This window comes from Nematolebias whitei, chromosome 11, assembly GCF_014905685.2.
Source record: "Nematolebias whitei isolate Nwh7 chromosome 11, NemWhi1, whole genome shotgun sequence".
Lineage (NCBI taxonomy): Eukaryota > Metazoa > Chordata > Actinopteri > Cyprinodontiformes > Rivulidae > Nematolebias > Nematolebias whitei.
Window position 1 is genome coordinate 18,906,764 of NC_056508.1, and position 21,060 is coordinate 18,927,823.

Consider the following 21,060-nt stretch of genomic DNA (forward strand, 5'->3'; position numbering starts at 1 on the left):
TGAGAACTTGTTTACTGATTTTTTTAAATTAAAATATTTGTGTGAAAAATGCTATGCTAAAGAGCTCAAACCACATAGAGCATCCACCATTTTGAGAACCAAAAAAAAAGAGAGACAGCCCATGTCATGTCAAGGGGCCTACCTCCCATTTTTCTTAAAGAGACACACTGTTCGCTCCCTCACTATCCATCCTTCGGTTCAAACAGTCTTATACTGCCATCCAGTGGTAAAAAAAAGGTACTACACACAAAAATTAACCACCGTTTCTTCTTAAATTTGACAATAATTACTAATCATTGTCAAATTTCAATCAATATTATCGTTTATCGCAATAATTTCTGAGACAATTAATTACCCAGCAAAATTTGTTACTGTGACAGACCTACACATAGGTACAAATAACATGTCGGTAGGTTTCTGTGAAAGGAAAAAATCTTCTGTTTTCACTTTTTTCATGGTAAACTCTACTTCAGATGATTCTGATTCATGCTCATTTACAATTACATTTGGAAACATAATTCTTTACTTCATGAAGTTATCTTTTAATCTTCACTGTGATGCTCTAATACACCTAGTCAAGATACTGATCCTTTGCATCTAGTCTGAACCAAATTATTCTATGAAGTTTTAAGTGTTCAGACTATTTTTTGAAAAAGTCACGGTCAGTGATTCTTTATTGTCGTTCCATCACATGTGGTACATGTAGGGCTGGGTACCTTTCTAAAAAAATCTGTATCGTACGTTCACTTCGGTGTCGGTTCCTGGACGGTTCTTTTTTCGGCACCAATTTTGTAATTACTATTAATTCTAATAAGAATAAAATTATGTTGCACATTACAGTACAAATTGTGAGTTTTATTTTTTAACTTTGGTATTTTTCTATTCCAAGCAGTTTTCTTACATAAAAACAAACAAATTATTTCCAGTTCAAAGACCAGTTTCAAACCAGTGACACGTTTGTGTCTAATGGTCACTGCTACACACTGAGGACCTTTTCACTTCACAGTTTTTCTTCAGAAACATCAACATGTCTGTTTTCTCTGGACACAAACAAGCTGCTCCTGGCTGATGGTGTCAGTAGGAAGTGTTCACTCTGAGGCTGTAGATGATTCTTGTTGCACACACAGATACCTGGTTGTCAGTTTGACATATTGTCCCTCACATCCCACCAGCAGGTCACTGGATTCACTGAGGTTAGGGTTGATGCAGACTTCTGCACCTCTGTGTCTCTTCCTGAATCTTCTCTGTGGTTCTCTGGGGTTTAGGGCTCTGATCATCTCCCTAATGACATGAGAACAAAACATCAACATTAACATGGTTGTTATTATTACTCAAAAAACATTATCCAGGCTGAGAAATAAAATCTCAACTGTCAACAACATCCTTTAAAGTTAACTTCCACCATGCAGCTCCACTGTAGTTAAAAGCAGCAAACTTTTAACAACAAAGTCCATGCTCAATAATCCAGATATACAATCCAACATTTTTCAGTCAGGTCATCTGGACAGTTAATTTTTTTGTGCTGAAACGTTTCGCCTTAGATCCGGAAGGCTTCATCATGCTTCTGATCAACCCAACCTCATCAGTCCAAAGCAACGCTCATGTATTCATCATTTTGGACGTTTTCATGCTCGAAACTAAAGTGTCTGTGCACGTGCACGTGTCCTTGAATTACAAAGATCACAGTGCCAGTGACCTGTTATGGAAAGTACAGCTGATTCAATAAGCACAGTATTGCCATGTAAACGTGATCTTTTCACAATGAACATCGGAAGTACGCTAATGTTACCTGAGGTCGTTCACGTGTAAACAGAGCCCTGATGTTGCTTTAACAGATCTATAGGCTGTAAATGCTCTTTTACAAGACATCTCAAGGCACAGAAGGCACTTAAACTTCTTCTGGCCCCCCTCAATGTGATTTCTGAATGTGCCGAGGAGGTGAGAATGGTCGAAGTCACCCTATCCCCAATTCACCTTTGTGCCTCAAAGCGAGGAAGTAACAGAGGCAAAACAGTCGACATGTGAAAAGGTGAACTGGCTCTGTGGCTCATTATTGAAATGAAGTGATGATATATGGTCTGCGCAACCAACCTGGTCGTAGAATTAAACAACAAACAGACTGATTACCAAGCGAACATCATTGATGATGCACAGCAATTTCGTATTTTGTTCAAAAATTAGTTAACTGCAACGAGAATTGCTAATCTGATTTCATTCATGTTCTGAAAGCAGTACGAGACAGACGTCTGTCACAACGTTAATGCGTTGCACTCCACATCAACACAGCTGAGTTCTGAGTTCCTCACAAACTTTTATAGGTGCACCATTAAAAGCCTGCTAACAGGCTGCATCACAGGGTGGTATGAAAACTGCACGAGTCAGAGCCGGAAAGAACTACAGAGGGTGGTGCAAACAGCAGAGGACATCACTGGTAGCAGTCTCCACACCATCCAGGACATCTACCACAGCTGATGTATACGTAAAGCACGCAGCATCATTAAGGACCACACCCACCCAGCACAAGGACTCTTCCATCTACTACCCTCAGGCAGACGATACAGGAGTCTGCCCTTGCGCATGAAAAGACTAAAGGACAGCTATTATCCACAAGCTGTCAGATTACTAAACTTTCAATAAATAACACTGAATAATTGGCAACAACTTTGCACCAAGCCACATCTGTGACAACTAATATGACTAATATTAGGTTGAGACAGCTAATATATTTATTGCTGCTGCATTATGTAGCTGTATCGTGCATGTCACTACTTTACCATCATAATTCATCTCAATGTCACTCACTACCCGTCACACAACCTGTGTAGTTTATGTTAGTTATGTGCAACATATCCATCCATCCATCCATCCATCCATCCATTTTCTTCCGCTTATCCGGGGTCGGGTCACGGGGGTAGCAGCCTAAGTAGAGAAGCCCAGAATTCCCTCTCCCCAGCCACTTGGTCCAGCTCCTCCGGGGGAATCCCAAGGCGTTCCCAGGCCAGCCGAGAAACATAGTCCCTCCAGCGTGTCCTGGGTCTTCCTCTGGGCCTCCTCCCAGTGGGACGTATCTGTAACACCTCACCAGGGAGGCGTCCAGGAGGCATCCTAAACAGATGCCCGAGCCACCTCAACTGGCTCCTCTCGACGTGGAGAAGCAGCGGCTCCTGAGTCTCTCCCGAGCTTCTCACCCTATCTCTAAGGGAGAGCCCAGACACCCTGCGGAGAAAACTCCTTTCGGCCGCTTATATCCGAGATCTCGTTCTTTCGGTCACAACCCAAAGCTCATGACCATAGATGAGGGTGGAAACGTAGATCGATCGGTAAATTGAGAGCTTCACCTTTTGACTCAGCTCTCTCTTCACCACGACAGACCGGTACAGCGCCTGCTTCACTGCTGATGCTGCACCTATCCACCTATCGATCTCACGCTCCATTTTTCCCTCATTCGTGAGCAAGACCCCAAGATACTTGACTCCTCCACTTGGGGCAGGACCTCCTCCCTGACCCGGAGAGGGCACTCTACCCGTTTCCGGCTCAAGACCACGGCCTCGGATTTGGAGGAACTGATCCTTATCCCGGCCGCGTCGCACTCCGCTGCGAACCGCTCCAGCGAAAGCTGTAGATCACGATCTGATGAAGCCAATAGGACCACATCATCTGCAAAAAGCAGAGATGCAATCCTAAGGCCACCAAAACGGATCCCCTCAACACCTTGGCTGCGCCTAGAAATTCTGTCCATAAAAGTTATGAACAGAATCGGTGACAAAGGGCAACCTTGGTGGAGTCCAACTCTCATCGGGAACATGCCCGACTTACTGCCGGCAATGCTGACCAGGCTCTGACACTGGTCATACAGGGACCTAACAGCCCCTATCAAAGGGCCCGGTACCCCATACTCCCAGAGTACCCCCCACGGGGTTCCCCGAGGGACGCGGTCGAACGCCTTCTCCAAGTCCACAAAGCACATGTAGACCGGTTGGGCAAACTCCCACGAACCGTCCAGGACCCTGCTGAGAGTGTAGAGCTGGTCCAGTGTTCCACGACCATGTGCCTCCCGGGCTCTTTCAATAGCTGCCCACTGCACCACCTGGTGGTGGATGGGTTAAATGCAGAGACTAATTTCGCCATTGTATGGAAACATACAGTGCTGACATTGTGATGACATTATTATTATTATTATTATTGAAATACTTATTCATGCAGTCATACTGCTGCACTGTTATATTCTACCATGTTGTTGTTTACTATCTCTCTTTAGGACCTTGTAAATATTATAATTAATTTTTCACCTTTTGGTACTTTATTTTGTACTCTTATTGTATGCTTTAGTGTTTCTTGTTTGTTCTTTGATTTTAGTAAATCAAATGGGTTATTTTCATCCTGAGCATTTCATTGTACTGTTAACTTGCGTATGACAAATAAACATAACTTGAACTTGAGCTTGCTCTTCTTCATGCCTCTTTTCTTCATGCCACTTCAAACCTTGTGCATCTGAACTATAAGCAACAATTCACAGCTTTTCTTTTTTGAAACTATGATATAGAGACAGGGTATTGGATTGGACTGATTCCTTTCAGTTTCCTGTTTCTTGGCCTAAAAACAGAGATGGTAGGAAAAATGGCTTCTTCTCCGCCTCTCTGACTTTTATTTCAGTGCCAGACTATACATCAATCTGATTTATAGTAGAATAGAGCCAAATTTTGTGTATTTGCACCGTGTGTCAAAACATTATTTCATTTTTTCTGTGGGGAATCCTTGCAATTGACAAAAAATGTGGAAATACTTCACCTCCCTTTTTGTTTTGGTCTCTAGTTTTAAATTTGTTACAAGCAAATTAAAACGAGACATTTTTGCAGTGGATCTTAGAGACTGTGCTACTTGTAAGTTTGATAAATGAACTGACAAATAAACAAGCAAGCTATTAGCTTGACATTCAGCTCAACATTAACTGCATTTCTGCACTCATTTGCAATTTAAATCTCACATGTAGACAACATTTATTATGGAATAAATAGCATAATGTAAAAAGTTACATGTATGTTGTTTACACATTTTTGTTGATGAAGTACACATCAGCTGAAACGATCTATAAACTTGTTTTCACTGTGAGTTATTAGTGTTGAAAAGCTAATTTCAGATACCATAACTACGGATTAAGGAAATCAGCATTTTTATCAGAGAAAAAAAAACCTGCTGAGATTTACCTTAAAGCTTCTCTCAAATGTTACTTTCAGTCTTTTATAAAGCATTACTGCTTTAACGATTAGTGGTTTTAAAAAAAGTTTATTGGTATGTTTTCTGTAACTTTGGTGGAATTTTAGACTACTTGCGGCAAAGTATTGTACAAACATTTGCTAGCTAGTAAATGTATGATACATTAGCTATGAGCCACTTAGCACTACTCTATCTCTTCAAACAAGCTTTTAATTTTTTTTATTTTTTGTGGGTATAATAAACAAACAAACAAACAAAAACAAAAAAATATATATATATATAATGTACACTTACAGTTCCTCCTTTTTAATTTTCTTTAGTCAGTATGCTAAGCTAATCTACACAGCTAGCGATAGTAACTGTGGTAAAGCCCCCTGGCTGCTCGATTACAACAACCTTTACGGCTGGTCCGGTTCCTTTCATGTCCGCACTACATGTTTATAGACGTGCATTAATGTGTCAATTTCTTTAAAACCCCACATTGTATTTTCCTCGAACTTGGTGAGACATATCCTTTAAATGAGTAGTGTTGAACACAAGTAAAAACGTCTAGTGGTGATGTTGTTTTTGTATTTAATTAGCCATAAACACCAGGAACGCATACCTGATGCTGTGCGTTAAAGCGCATTAAAATTGTAATGTCTTTAAAATCCTTTAACTGACGGTCCTCAAAATTGTTGAAAAACATGCTTTAAAAGTGTGGAATCAAAGTAAGGAAATCTAGGTGAAATTTTGCTTTTTTGTACATTATTCACCTGTTAACAGGGGGCCATATGCAACGGTGCATGTGCAAATACACTGCCTGGCCCCCCAAAAAAGTTGCCACCTGGATTTAACTAAACAAAAGGTACGAGCCTCCTATTGGATAATTACTTGATGGACGATTATGTTTCAGCTGGCAACAAGTTGATACCCTAACTGGTGCAATGAGTTGCTTCTCGTTTTTTAAACAACCATGTTGAAAGACACATCGTGTGGTCGTGGAAAAGATGTCAGTCTGTTTGAGAAGGGTCAAATCATTGGCATCAAGCAGAGAAAACATCTAAGGAGATTGCAGAAACTACTAGAATTGGGTTAAGAACTGTCCAACGCATCATTAAAAACTGGAAAGATAGTGAGGACTCATCGTCTTCGAGGAAGAGATGTGGCCGGAAAAAAAATCCTGAATGATCGTGATCGGCGATCATTTAAACGTTTGGAGAAATCAAATGGAAGAAAAACAACAGTAGCGCTCAGGGCTGTGTTTAATAGTGAAAGTAAGAACATTTCCACACAAACAATGTGAAGAGAACTCAAGGGATTGGGACTGAACAGCTGTGTAGCCTTAAGAAAACCACTAATCAGTGAGGCTAACTGAAAAAAAGTCTTCAATTTGCTAGGGAGCATAAAGATTGGACTCTGGAGCAATGGAAGAAGGTCATGTGGTCTGATGAGTCCAGATTTGCCCTGCTCCAGAGTGTTGGCACATCAGGGTAAGGAGAGCGGCAGGTGAAGTGATGCACCCATCATTCCTAGTGCCTAGTCATCAATGCAAGATCTTGGTGAAAAATTAATGCAACACTGGATGGAAATAGATCTTGTGACATTATTGAAACAATGCCACAGCGAATGCATGCCGTAATCAAAGCTAAAGGTGGTCCAACGAGTTTAGGACCTTTATTTTTGGTGTTGACTGTTTTTTTATTGTCCAGGCAGTGTATATCGCAGCCATAAAGGTTGTTGTAATCGAGCACTCTGGATTTGGGCGAAGTAAGGGTTCTGTCCGGGGATGGCTTTACTGCAGTCGATAGTAGCAGCTACATGTGTTTAAGGACATGTAGATGATATTAATTTTGTAACATAATTTTGTGCATTAAAGTATAAATTTTCTGAAATGTCCGGTTGGTTTGCTACAATCACGAATCTTCAATATATATTACTGGATTGTCACGTCGGCATCAAGACATTTTTTATGCCCTGAGCAGAACATGGTGCGGTGTACACAAACATGCAGTAAACCTACACAAAGCACCCAGCGATTTACTATAAACTGTAGAAATGATGTCATCAGGTTTACTCTGGACTCCAAAGTCTCAGAATTGCAATAGAGATTATTTTTGTTTCAAACAACGTCCACTGGATGACGCATGTCTCTTTGATTCTAAACCAGCATTTATGTGTGTTTACATATAAAACATTGAGGAATACCAAAGCAAGCAAAAAATAAGCACTGAATCGGTGACAGTCTTAAAATGCACGGACATGCAGGAGAAATATGCGTCTTTTTATCCACAAAAATTGTCATAACATCATTATTTTGCAACCATTTTTAACAAAGTTATCATTTAATGTATTGTCAGAGTCAGAGTTTCTTTTGTTTGTCATTCGCACCACATGTGGTACATGGGGTGGAACGAAACTGTGTACACAGGGTCCCAGTTGCATCCAACAAAAGTATCAAATGTAAAAGAAAAACAGTAATAAGATCTAAGATATGAACTAAGAAAAATGTTAACAAAAATACACAAAGCACTAGTAGTACTTAGTGCTACTTAGCTGGATTCAATCAAATGAGTTTAAATATAATTTGGGAACTTTAACAATACAAATAAATAAATAAATAAAAAGTAAAGCACAAAATTTGCACCACTTTTTGATTTAAATTAGCTTTTTATTCTTAATTCCATCAATCCAGAACATGTTTTCCTCAGGTTTATTTCAAACCATAGTACAGTGTATAAAAACTGAGCTAAAAATAGCTAGCGTAATTTTAGTTTTTCTACAGGATGAAGCCGTACAAGAAATCGACACGCATTGTTTTTGTTGATGCTGCTCAGTGCATAATAATGGCGCCTGCGTGCGCACATCGTTATGCAGAGCAACCAACTGACGACGTCAAAGCCAGTAATATATAGCGATGACATCGATGAATAGAAATATTCATGTTCCTTTTTGCTGCGTACAAAAGAAAACGTGATGTTTTTACAACAATATGAATAATTGTCTCGTTTCATGCTCGTAAAGAAAGTGAAATGCATAAAGTCTGTAAATGAGATAGACATTCTGTCGAAAGAGTTCTGACGTCTCTTTCCTTTCAGTTCTGAGTAGAACATCTGTACAGTGTAAAGCAAATGTTCTGTAAATTTGATGCACTCTTTGTTTATCTTTTATTTTCCAACTCCAAGCTATCTATCTGAATCCACGCTGCTTGATTGCACGCTGTAATCAACACTAAGGCGTCACTTGAAGGGGCCACGGGGCCAAAGTACGGTCGGCTCGCTCATTCTTTATTTCTTCACAGTTGAACCAATTATCCGCCTCGCAGCTGTCAAAACCAGCTGATGCAGCAGCTGAATCGAAGGTAATTTGTAGTGTAGTACCTGTGGAGAGCCGTTTGAAAGGCTGCCACTAGTTTTCTGCCAAGTAGGAGAGCAGGATCTGTGTGTGTGTTTGTGTGTGATAGCTGACAAAGTGGAGGCTGAGTCAACATCTAAACACAGACGAGGAGCTACTGCTTAAACATCGTCTTAGTCATCAGGGATGGATGTCACACAGACTTCCTCATGGCCGGCGAGGCCTTTCACTATCAACGCCTGGACTCAAATTTCTGCGAAGTTGTAATACAAACAATTAATCTTCTTTCCTTTTGTCGGTGGTGTTCTACCTCAGATGTGTCAGAGTGACATCCTGGTTCATCATTCGGCGTTCTTCTCCTTCAGGGGCGTTTGGCTACCGTTTGTGTTTTTACACTCGGGCTGCTGATGTGCATGACGCTGTTTGTGTTTATACTCCTGGACTTTGTAAGAGACTTTCAGAGCTTGTCTAAATCCAAGCAATGTTTTCAGGAATGTGCAGTCAGAAGGAAAGTAATGCCTCTTTTTATCCAGCTCCCTGTGTTCGGTCAGGTGTTTGAAGGTAGCTTGACTCCTTGTTTTTTCTTGTTTTTACACTTGTAATTATACTTTTTTTGTTTTCTTTTGGCTGCTCCCTTCTTCAGGGGTCGCCACAGCGAGTTAACTTGCATGAAGACTTGCCATTTGTTTTTACGCAGGATGTCCTTCCTGGTGCAACCACAGACCGTGAGCTACCACAGCCCTCTGTGTGGAGCAAGGGATGCCATTTTAGGGTACCCAGGGGAGCAGATGGTGGGGGTTAAGGGCCTTGCTCAAGGGCCTAGAGTGGGGCAAATGAGGGTGGAAGCAGGCATGGGTGCTTCACCTATCCCACCCACATTTTGATGTTGTCGGTACAGGGAGTTGAACCCGCGACCTTCTGACCACAGGCCCACCTTCTCTAGCCTCTGCATCACCACTCTTGTATTTATACATACAAAATTAAAATGTTTTACCCACCAGGAAAACATGTGGAAAATGTTTTACTTTAAAGATACCCTCCATTTCCCATCTTGGTGTTGAAGCACATTATAAGGATTGCAAAAAAAAACAAGAGTTGGTATTTTTATAGTTTGTCTAGAACTGAACTTAAATAACCCACCAGCACGTCTTCCATGGAGGAAGCTGAGTCGGGAGACTTTGGGGTCGGTCTATCCATAACCGTGGCTGAGGTCGCCAAGGTGCAGTAGTCCCTTGTTCCGTTTTCCGTACCCTGCCCCACCCACCTCGCACGCATAAGTGGAAAAAACGCAAAGTAGTCCAAGTTCAAGTTTAAGTACAGGAAACTTTGTCACATGTGCCAGGCTGCAAATCACACTCATCACCTGTTACTCCCAATCAATTTAAATACTGTAACATGTTACAGTATTTAAATTTTAATTGTAGAGAAGAAGCGCAGCAGGACATCAGAGGGTTAACTCTTCACACATGTAATGCAGCACTGAGCAGAAATTTACTTCCTGATCAATTACTGTAACAACTGAACATAGAAGTTCTAAAATATTTAAAAATAACAACACTTATATATTTTGTGATTATGACGATTTTACGATGCAACATACTTTGAATTTTAAGTTGGAAGACAAAAGTCGATCAGTGCATCTGGACAGCAAAGGGTTAACCCTTCACAACGCTGCTGCAGGAGCAATGTGTGTGTGTGGCAGAGAGCGGAGATCATGACAGGCTGTAGGAGGGGCTTCACCCTGCACTTGTGGGCTGCACACAGGTGCAAAAACTTTTAAAATAATTTGTTTTAAATAAACAATCCATGGCTCATCCATCAATCGGCCAACTGTGTCCAGTCTTACTTTGAAAAACCACGATATGGCAAATCCACGAAAAACGAACCGCAAAGTAGCGAGGGACTACTGTAGTTAAAAAGCTCAGAGTCGAAAGGCTCCGGGGTGGATGAGTTTTGCCCTGATTTCCTTAAGGCTCTGGATGTTGTGGGGCTGTCTTGGTTGACACGCCTTTGCAACATTGCGTGGACATCGGGGGGCAGTGCCACTAGATTGACAGACTGGGGTGGTGGTTCCCCTCTTCAAAAAGGGGGACTGGAGGGTGTGCTCCAATTATAGGGGCATCACTCTCCTTAGCCTCCCTGGTAAGGTCTATTCAGGGGTCCTAGAGAAGCAAGTCTGATCTTTGGTTTAACCTCAGATCCAGGAGGAACAATGCGGGTTCTGTCCTGGCCGTGGAACACTGGATCAGCTCTTTAACCTCACTAGGGTCCTTGAGGGGTCATGGGAGTTTTCCCATCCAGTCTACATGTGTTTTGTGGACTTGGAGAAGGCATTCAACTGTGTTCCTCGAGGTACACACGGGGGTGCTCCGTGAGTATGGGATTGGGGCCCTGTTGTTACGGGCTGTTCAGTCCCTATACAAGCGGTGCAAGTTTGGTTTGCATTGCCAGTAGTAAGTTGTACCCCTTCAGAGTCGGACTCCACCAGGGCTGCCCATTGTCACCACTGTTTGTAACTTTTATAGTCAGAATTTCTTGGTGCAGCCAAGGGGCTGAGGGATTCCGGTTCGGTGGCCTCAGGATTCCATCTCTACTCTTTACAGATGTGGTCCTGTCGGAGTCATTGTGCTGTGATCTTAAATTCTCACTGGAGTGATTTGCAGTCGACTGTGAAGTGGTTGGGATGAGAATCAGCACCTCCATATGTGAGGCCATGGTCCTCAAACGGAAAATGGTAGATTGCTCTCTTCAGGTCGAGGGTGAGGTTCTGCCTCAAGTGGAGGAGTTCAAGTATCTTGGGTTTTTGTTCTCGAGTGAGGGAAGTATGGAATGTGAGATTGACAGATGGATTGGTGCAGCATCTGCAGTATTGCGGATTCTGTACTGGTCTATTGTAGTAAAGCGAGAGCTGAGCTGTAAGGCAAAGCTCTCTGTTTACCAGTCGGTCTACGTTCCTACCCTCACCTATGGTCATGTACTCTGGGTAGTGACCAAAAGAATGAGATTGTGGATACAGACGGTTGAAAGGAGTTTCCTCTGCAGGGTAGCTGGACTCTCCCTTAGAGATAGGATGAGGAGTTCAGTTATCCGGGAGAGACTCAGAGTAGAACCGCTGCTCCTCCACATCGAGAGGAGCCAGTTGAGGTAGTTTGGGCATCTGGTAAGGATTATTCCTGGGCATCTCCCTAAGGAATGTGCTTTGGGCATGTCCGACAGGGAGGAGACCCCGGGGAAGACCCAGGACACGCTGGAGAGACCATGTCTCTCGGTTGGCCTGGGAACGCCTTGAAGTCTACCCAGAAGAGCTGGAAGAGGTGACTGTGGAAAGAAATGTTTGGGCCTCCCTGCTCAATCTGCTGCTCCCGCAACCCGACTTCAGAACAAGAGGAAGATAATGGCTGGATGAAATTAAATACCTTAACGTAAATGATTTTATACTTCTGGTTGACGATGTTTCTTTGATCACCTGCTGCCATGAAAGCTGACCTGTTAGCATAATATCTCATGAATCAAGACATTTTTATGAAACTCTAGGAAAGCAGTCATTAAATGGACATCTTCCACTGGATAAACTTTGAAGTCAGCTTCATTCAAGACATCTGCCACAGCTGACAACTTTAGCAAACGCATAAATACCTTCAAGTCGGTCAGTATTAAAGACGTCGAGCTAAAATTTGGTTTGGTAGTAGTTGAGAGTTATGCTTGACATAGGCTCTAAGAGCCAACAGACTGCATAGATCTTTCTTTAAATTTTGGCCTGCAAGGCTGTGGGCGATATGCAAGTCTCAAGGAATGATAATTTTTATCGTTTAATGTTTTACTCTGTGGGATTTGGTCCATCAAGATGGCTCACCTGAGATCTCTGTCAATAATAATCACAACTAGTAGAGAATAATTCATTAAGCTGTAAATTACACTATACTGTTTGTATCATAAATGCACCATTAAAACATTGGATTCTCATAAAACCAGCAACATTCTTTCTTTTTTCAAAACATTTACTACAATGAGGTGTTTGTTTTAAAGATTTTCCATTAGAAATAAAAGAATAACGTGGCCCAGTGTCAGTCTAACAATACCACCGATCACTCACAGGGCAAGTTCATCAATTCTTTTAGGTCCAGTTCCTCTGCTGCTGCAGCTTGTTGTCAATCTGAATGTAATGACTGCTAACACGGTGTCAGAGTAAATAAAGACTAATCAGAAGGTTGAGGAAGTGGCTTTTGAACAGTTTCCATCATCTTCTACAGACCCGTGTGTTTGTGACACTGTGCTCCCCTCGTTTCTCTAAGGCCAGACAATCATCGAGGGTCACACTTCAGCTACTACATCATGATGCGGGACATGATTTGATGGCACTGCGAAAAACAAACCTCCACGGGAAACTGTGCCGAGACGTTAGATCTACTTAGCAGGACAAGTCAAATCATACAAATCATATAGGTCTCCAAAATACAAAATATGGATGTGTGGATTAAAGAATGCAGAGGAACGTGTGATAAGTATCCTTCACTTGACTGATGAGAAAACTTTAAACCAACGTTCGAAAGATGCACAAGCAGGCAGAAATGCATTGCAGAAATTGTTGACGAGATATTTTGCCAACACTAGACAAGTGAATGCAGATGCAGGAAAAATGTTATCGTCCTTTCACCTTCAGCAGCGGGTCATAAAATGAAAGTTACATCAGACAGTGGACACTTTATAATAACGGCAGTGTTGGTCTTCACAAAAACAGATGATATAAAATATTGTCAATAAATCAACAATACTGTAGAAGAACGTCATGTGTTCCTCTGAGGAACCTGCCAGAGGGGTGAGCTGTTCACGTACCGCAGGTTCTGGTGATCGATTGTTTTCTGAAGGCAGCGCGAATGGAGGCAATCCAGCCACAAACGGGCAAAAAGTGCAGCTTTATTTCCAAATGAAACTATTGAGTTTCATGGAATTAAATTTATTCTTTCATCACAGCTTGAAGGTGTTTTTTAGAAGCTCGAAGCGTTTCTCAGCTGAATGAAACTTCAGTAGACCTGAAAACTGTCGGACAACACTAGGAATAACTTTTTTTTAAGTAGGTCGGGTACGGGGAAACGGGAAACTTGTAGTACAATTTAAATGTTAGATTCATCAAGAGTAATTATTTTAATCAGAGCAGCTGCACGTTTACATGTTTTTCTTATTCTTTTTTTGTTAGTTGTTGCAATTGTTAGGAAAAAGTCAAGGAAAACACAAAATACTGCAACATTTCCAGGAAATATACCATCTCTCCTCTAATTAGTACTCTCATGTCTCCAACTTTTGTCCTATAGGTTCTGATTCTGCTTGCGATTTATTTTTGACCATTTTGAGCTTGGAAGTCTGCTAACCATGAACCTGATTGAGTTTTGTGAGTAAAAAAGCATTTGATGTTTTTTGAATCATGGAAAGATACAAGGTCACTTTGTTGCATCATTAGCTCCGGTAGCTCTGACCCTTCAACTCGAGGTGAAATTACCAACTCACAAACTCACGCAACCGGTTTTCCACGTCGGTGAGTCTTTTTGTGCTCGTACACCAGATGTAACAATCCTCATGTCTGTCTCTGACACTTTAAGATCATCTGGACTGTGGAGCTTTGATCATTGACTGCAGAATCAATAACGGATGGTAAAAAGAGTGACTGCTGGCTTGCAAATGCTGCAAGCCAGCAGTCACTCTTTCAGGGATAAAGATGTGCACATAGGCTTGATGCGATGAACAGTAAATCAATTAATCGCACGATGAATAAAAATTATCGACCTCATTTCCATTTACCGACTTTTATCGTTTCTTTGTGTCTCTCTCTTTCTACTGAAGACACTGGATGACAAAAAGTTAAACTCCGGTGCTCTTCACTGACCCCTCCTTTTCTCATTTCTCTCTAAAATCTGTTTTAACTGCTCAAAATCGTGTTTTTGGATCGTTAAAAGCAGCTAAGCTGAGAAGCTAAGCTACGAGCTAAGCTAGCAGGCCGACCTCGGGAATCAACCTCCGTCTTGTCGAAGCTCCAAAATTCACAGTTGAAACCCGTGCCTTTGTGTAAAAAGTTGTTTTTCTCCGCAAAAAGAAGCTGGGAACTTGTTTACTGATCTTTTTATTAAAAGCTTTGTGTGAAAAATACTATGCTAAAGGGCTCAAATCACCGAGCATCCGCCATGCCACCATGTCAGCCTATGTCACGTCAAGGGCCCCCCTCCCATTTTTCTTAGAGACATGCTGCTCGACTATCCATCCTTTGCCCAATACTTCTCAGTCGGGACATCTGGGCAATTTCTTTTTTATAGAGACATTTCACCCTCTATCCGGAGGACTTCATCAGTCAGAGGAGTTCCAGTGAACCGTTTCCCCATCCAGCAGTAAACACCTTAAGTGGAACAACCAGTTTGCTGGAGCTAAGATGGTTTCTGGGGGCCGTCCTAAAATTTGACAATTAATTATAGTCAAATTTCAAACAATATTATCGTTTATCGCAATAATTTCCGAGACAATTAGTCGCCCAGCAAAATTTGTTATTGTGACAGGCCTACGTGCACATCCTTGATAGAGAGGAACATCGGTTTGAGAGAGAAGTGAAGGAAGCCATCTTTGTGAAGTTATAACTGAGTTTACACTTGATGACAGTCAAAGCTTTTATAAAAGCGTTTTTTAAAAGAGGGGCAGACATATTCTGTCAGATTAACATTCTCAATGCGTGGAAATAAATTATACATACAAACATAACATAATTATCACGTACATTTAGTAAATGCTGTTCAGTATTTCTGACATTAGGCCTGCTTTAGGTTTGTTAATAAGCACTTGTTTCATGGTCTGATTACACTCAGATAAATTCTGAGCTGAGAGGAAATTTATTGAGAAAACGATGGAATTAATTTCCAGTGTTTTATGTTTCCAGTATTTGTTTTTCTCCCCACGTCTGTGTGTTCATAAACAGATGTAAAGAGATGGCATAACGATTAAATTAACTGCACCTTAATGCTGTTATGGGTTTTCACATTAATGTTTGACATCATTTTGCAACATTTTTAGCATCTTTAGGTAAATTCAATGAAAATTAAGTTGACTAAACTGGAAAAAGTCCCAAATAAATATAATTCCACCTGTCTCAGCTTTTATTAATGCTGTAATAATATTTCAGATAGCTATCATTAGTTTAAATAACCCTTTATTTCTTGTACAATGAATGAAAATAATTATTTTCTGCATTGATTTTTAATTATTTGACTATGTTCTGACAGAGTGGACACATAATGTCACTGCTCAGGTGTTATTGTTTATTAACAAAGCTTAGAAAATGAACAAATGAAATTAACATCAGTATTGTTATGTAGATGGTCAATTAATGGCTGTGTTGTCACAAAAGTTCTTATACATGCAGGGTGTATTTTTTTTTATTTTTAGAAATTAGACTTTTGTATCTGTAGTAAAACATTGAAATATTAATGAGACAGAAACTGCAACTTGGCCGCTGGCTGGAAGTCCTTTGTGCAAAAAAAAAAAAAAAAAGTTTTTTAAACATTTTTGTACTGTTTCTGTTAAAAAAACAAAACCAAATTGAATTCAGTTAGAATAATAGTGTCACAAATTTAAAAACAGAAATACACAAATTAACTAACACCAGTCATGAAGTACAACGTTATAATTAAGAAAGCTGTGTAGATGAGTCTGTTTCTGACTTCTGCTTTGATTACAGCCCGTGGAATTAATTTAACGGATTAAAACCAACGCTGACACAACAAACTGCGCATATGTAATTCATCTTAAAAGAGACTACACTTTCACCACTGTTTCTGGGCTACCACTTGTGTTTATTGTGCACAAAATAAGTTCTTAAATCCACTTTTTGAGGCTCTTGTCAGGGCTTTGGTTCATATTTCTATGAAGGTCAGGTGCAGTAGCTTTGTATGATTTTTCCAACAAAGATCAAATTTCAGATCAGGCTCATACAAAGATTTGAAATGACCAGATTGCCTTTTCTAATGGAAACTTGAAATTTTGGAAGCAGTGACATAAAATCTTCTGACTGGTGAGGGTAAATATTAGGGATGGAACAGTCTTAGTTTTTCAATCCAGTTCCGATTGTTGGTCAACTCTGACTTGCTGATACTAAGTTCGGCCAATTCCACTTTCTCTTAGTTAAATTGAAAGTTGATCACCAGTTCATCAGTGAGGAACCCTCAGGACCTTCACAGAAGGCCTCAGAATTCAGCACATCTGAAATGTTACATAAAAATATTTATTTAATATTGAAAATTAAATCATCCGTCCATCTTCTGCTTGTTCTGGAGTCTGGTCACAGGGCAGCAGCTTGAGCAGGGAGGTCCAGACATTTCTTTCCACAGCCTCCTCTTCCAGTTCTTCTGGAGGGAACCCAAGTTGTCCCCAGGTCTATCGAGAGACGTAGTCTCTCCAGCGTGTCCTGGGTCTTCCCTGGGTTCTCCTCCCAGTCGGACATGCCTGAAGCACCTCCCAGGCACCCAGGGGGCATCCTTACCAGATGCCTGAACCACCTCAACTGGCTCCTCTCGATGTGGAGGAGCAGCAGCTCTACTCCGAGTCTCTCTTGGATAACTGAACTTCTCACCCTATCTCTAAGGGAGAGTCCAGCTACCCTGCAGAGAAAACTCATTTCAACCGACTGTATCCACGATCTTGTTCTTTCGGTCACTACCCAGAGCTCGTAACCATAGGTGAGGGTAGGAACGTAGAATGACCGATAAACAGAGAGCATCACCTTACAGCTCAGCTCCGTCTTTACCACAATGGTTTAAATAATTAAATACTATTTTATATCAAATCTATTTTAATGTCGTTTTAAATTTTTCTAAACTACTTCGCGGTTAAGCAAGAAACGTTTTGATTCATGCAAATACAATTATCTAATCAAATTTTTCTAAATTTGTGTCTCCAGGCAGAAACGTGTTTCAAGGTTTGTTGTCATTGGCTAGGACTTCACTGTCAGGAGAGAAGGCTGAACTCAGTGAAATTTGAGATGGCCTATTCAAGGCCAAGCTGGGAAGCCAGATTCAGATAACATTTGTTTTGGGACAGGCCGACTCTGATTGATTTTTGTCTGCCTTCATAATTCTGCTGGTACGTCTCAATGGAGACTCCAAACAGCCAAATTTTGTGGTCACTCCGCCAGACCGAGCTTGTAGCTTCTCCAAGGTCGATTCCTTCACGCCAGCGAGTTCCAGGGTCTGCAAGCGGCCTGCGATTCTCAGAAATTGCGTCCATCTTACGATTTTGCCAGAACCGTTGCCAACATCTTTCGATATGCCAGATACACGCCAACTCCAAAACCCAGAAAACCTGTTAGCATAAATCCAGTTATGTACGCGTCTTCTACATCCTCAACGGACATTACGGAAAGACACCACCATCTTCCACTGCTCCCAGGAATCCATAGTGTGTCCAGCTGCGAGTGTCCCTTCAGTGCACGAGGGCTTCCTTCGCACCGCCTTCTCATCGAGAAAATTTTATCAATTTCGTTGAAAGACCAGACATGAAATTACATGAAAATCCAACGTGTCCTAAGAAAGACAGGTTGAAAGCTTAAAATAATAAAATAGAGCTACTTTTCTGTAATCCATTGTCATCCGAAGACACTTTGCTCCTAAAGGAAGCAAAACTTTTATTGTCACCTGCTTAAACGTTAGCTAGTACTTCAATGGAAACTGTCAGCCTATGTGAACAGCCGGTGTACCTCAGTAGAAAATACACTTTCACCTTCTGACTTAGATTTTAATGACCTTACAGATTGTACCTAGAGCCAACTCATTCTGCTTCCATCAGTATAAACTTCCACACCAACATGCGCTGCCACATATGACCCACTTTGCTGTGGTGCGTTGACTGATTTTTAAGTGTTGAATCAAACAATCAAGCTGAAAACTGTCCGATTCCCATCACCAGCTGATTGATTGGTTCATCACTAATAAATGTGCTGCTCTCAACAATGAGAACGTAAAAAATTGCTTAGTTTTAGCAGGTTTTCCTGTGCTACCAATTTGTGTGCTTACTTTAGTGTATTTTTTAAAAGGGTTTGAATCGTCATCAATCACACACCTTGAATATTCTGAAGTAACATTCATGTTTGTTTGAACAGAAGAAATGAAATAATTACATATGTATTTTTTATATTTGTATATTTAAATTTTCTTCACGACTTTTTTCTTTATTTCCAAACAAAGGTGGTATAGTGATGAAGTGCCAGAAGCCATTTCTTTCAGGCGTCACCCTGTTCAGAAAACAAATAATGAGTTCATGATTATTTTAGAGGTGAGGAAAGTAAAATGGCTTTTGGAGAAGGTGCCAGAGTTTCTCACAGCAAACATTACTGCTTATACAGGCACCATGGGCTGAATCTGCATTTAAAAGCAATGATTCACAGGCAGAGCGCTGGTGAGTGCTCACATGCGGATCGTTGCAGCCGTGCGGCCTGCAGTCGATGATGTTCCAGTTTGTTTGAAGCCGAGCAGCGAGCTGTATAAAATGAGTGCAGTCCTGCAGTCGTGTCCAGTTGCACTTACTCGTGCAAAAAAAGGCAGATTGATAATTTCTGAGTCAGCGATTTGAGTGCTCGGCGTACCCTCTGTTCTTTTCCGCCCTCACAACAGGAAACAGGCTGTCCACATTGCAACAGATACTGTATCTGAGCCACAGGAAGAGGGGGGTGAGTATATCCCCCCCACCCCTGTCACATTCTCTGAGATAAGGGTGCAGGGTGGAGACACGGGTTTGACAGGAAAGCTTTGGTTTGGGGTTGTATCGGGAGTGAAGTCTTAATTCTACCACTGCAGATTTGGCTCCTCTTGGGCAAACATGGGAGGAAGCAGCCGCACAGCTTGTGAAGGCCTTACTATGGAATAATACTTCCATTGGGATTTAGCCTTTCATGCATTATTTAAAAGGTTTTGGGAATGCATCTCAGTGAGCCTCGGTGGACTGTTTCTCTACGCAATGCAGGAGAAAACTGTTTCACTTGAGTTGTGCGTTCCATTCAAGTGCCTATCATCATAAAAATGATAGACAAGCGGGGAGTGAAGTGAATGTTCAGAGTTGACAGCTCGGGCGAAAAGCCTTTTCGTATTGTGCCGGAATCTAAATTAATTGGTACTTCATGGCTTTCTTTCAGATTTGTTGCGCTTTATAAGTTCCAACTTCTGTCAATCCTGCTGATCATGTTTACTGCTTTTTGTGCTAACTTGCAGAAAACGGCAGAGTCTTTTGGGGAATACCCACAGTGAGGTACAGTTCGCACCAAACGGTAGAATAAAGCAACATCTCAGTGAACAACTGAAGAGACGTTTTCTGAGGGATTACAGTATACGATATTGACAATATTTAATTTGTTGGCGCTTCATTTCCAGGAGTCCCGAAGTGACCACAAAACAAACAAACTAAGAACCTAACTGATCCAGCAGCAGCTCAGAGGGGCAAGAAGTGGCGTTCCACATGACTAACAATGACTGATGAAACATCAGGCTGTGTGAAACGTGGCGGACAGTCCATTTGTCTTCCGATTGCAGTATCAGAATACAAAAACACTGGTGTGCACAGTGCGGGTATTAATGATAGTATTAGTGGTTTGTAGTGGTCTTTACACAACTGCATGGAGCCACTCCTCTTCTGAATGTGCACGACTGCGTGATGAACTGTTTAAAAGACAGGCGTATCGCTCAGCTAAAGATTTATGATGTATAATTCCACGTTGATCATCCCCCCCAATAATATATGTCTGCACAGTAATAAGTAGCTTCAGTATTCGCAGTTGTAGCTGAACTGCAGTATTTGCATCTGTGGAAATCATCCTCCCGTTGCATTAAATCAATGACTCTTTCCACAATCCTGATTAGATTTGCTCTAATGATTCCACCGGTTACATTTTGTGGAAACTATTAAAAGGTGTTCTGGGTGTGTTAGCCGAATGAAAATACTTGGATGTGATACTTTGAAATGAGAGCAGAGCTGCAGAGCCTACACAAAATAGCCAAGTAAAATAATTTTGAGTTAAGAGAAACAAATAATGGAAAAAAAAAAGAGCTAATACAGCTTTATGTGTTCCAGAGAGTCATTATTTCCTGGAGAGGACATTTCTAAACAGAGCCTACAGTGGCTAATGGTAGTCAGTCACTGCATGGTCTTTACCTCATTGTTTTCTCCATGTGAAAAGTGAAAGGAGCCAACAAGGCAACTCATAAATTCAGCCAGACGCAGTCATGCAGTTGCTTTATTGCTCCTTAGTGCTGTGGTTCGACGAACAGGCTACATTTTGTTTCTGCGCTGTGAAGAGTCGGTGCTTTCCATACTATTGCAATCTATATCTAACTGTGCCTTTAGAGTTTCATGGCAAAACTGTAGAACCAAATGTGGACACCAACTATTAATATGGTGATGTTCATCCGGCCAAAGGTTCAAAAAGTTTCTTCACCTTGAATTGTGTTTATTCACCTAGAATTGTGAGTTTCTTCATGTAGAATTGTGAGTTTCTTC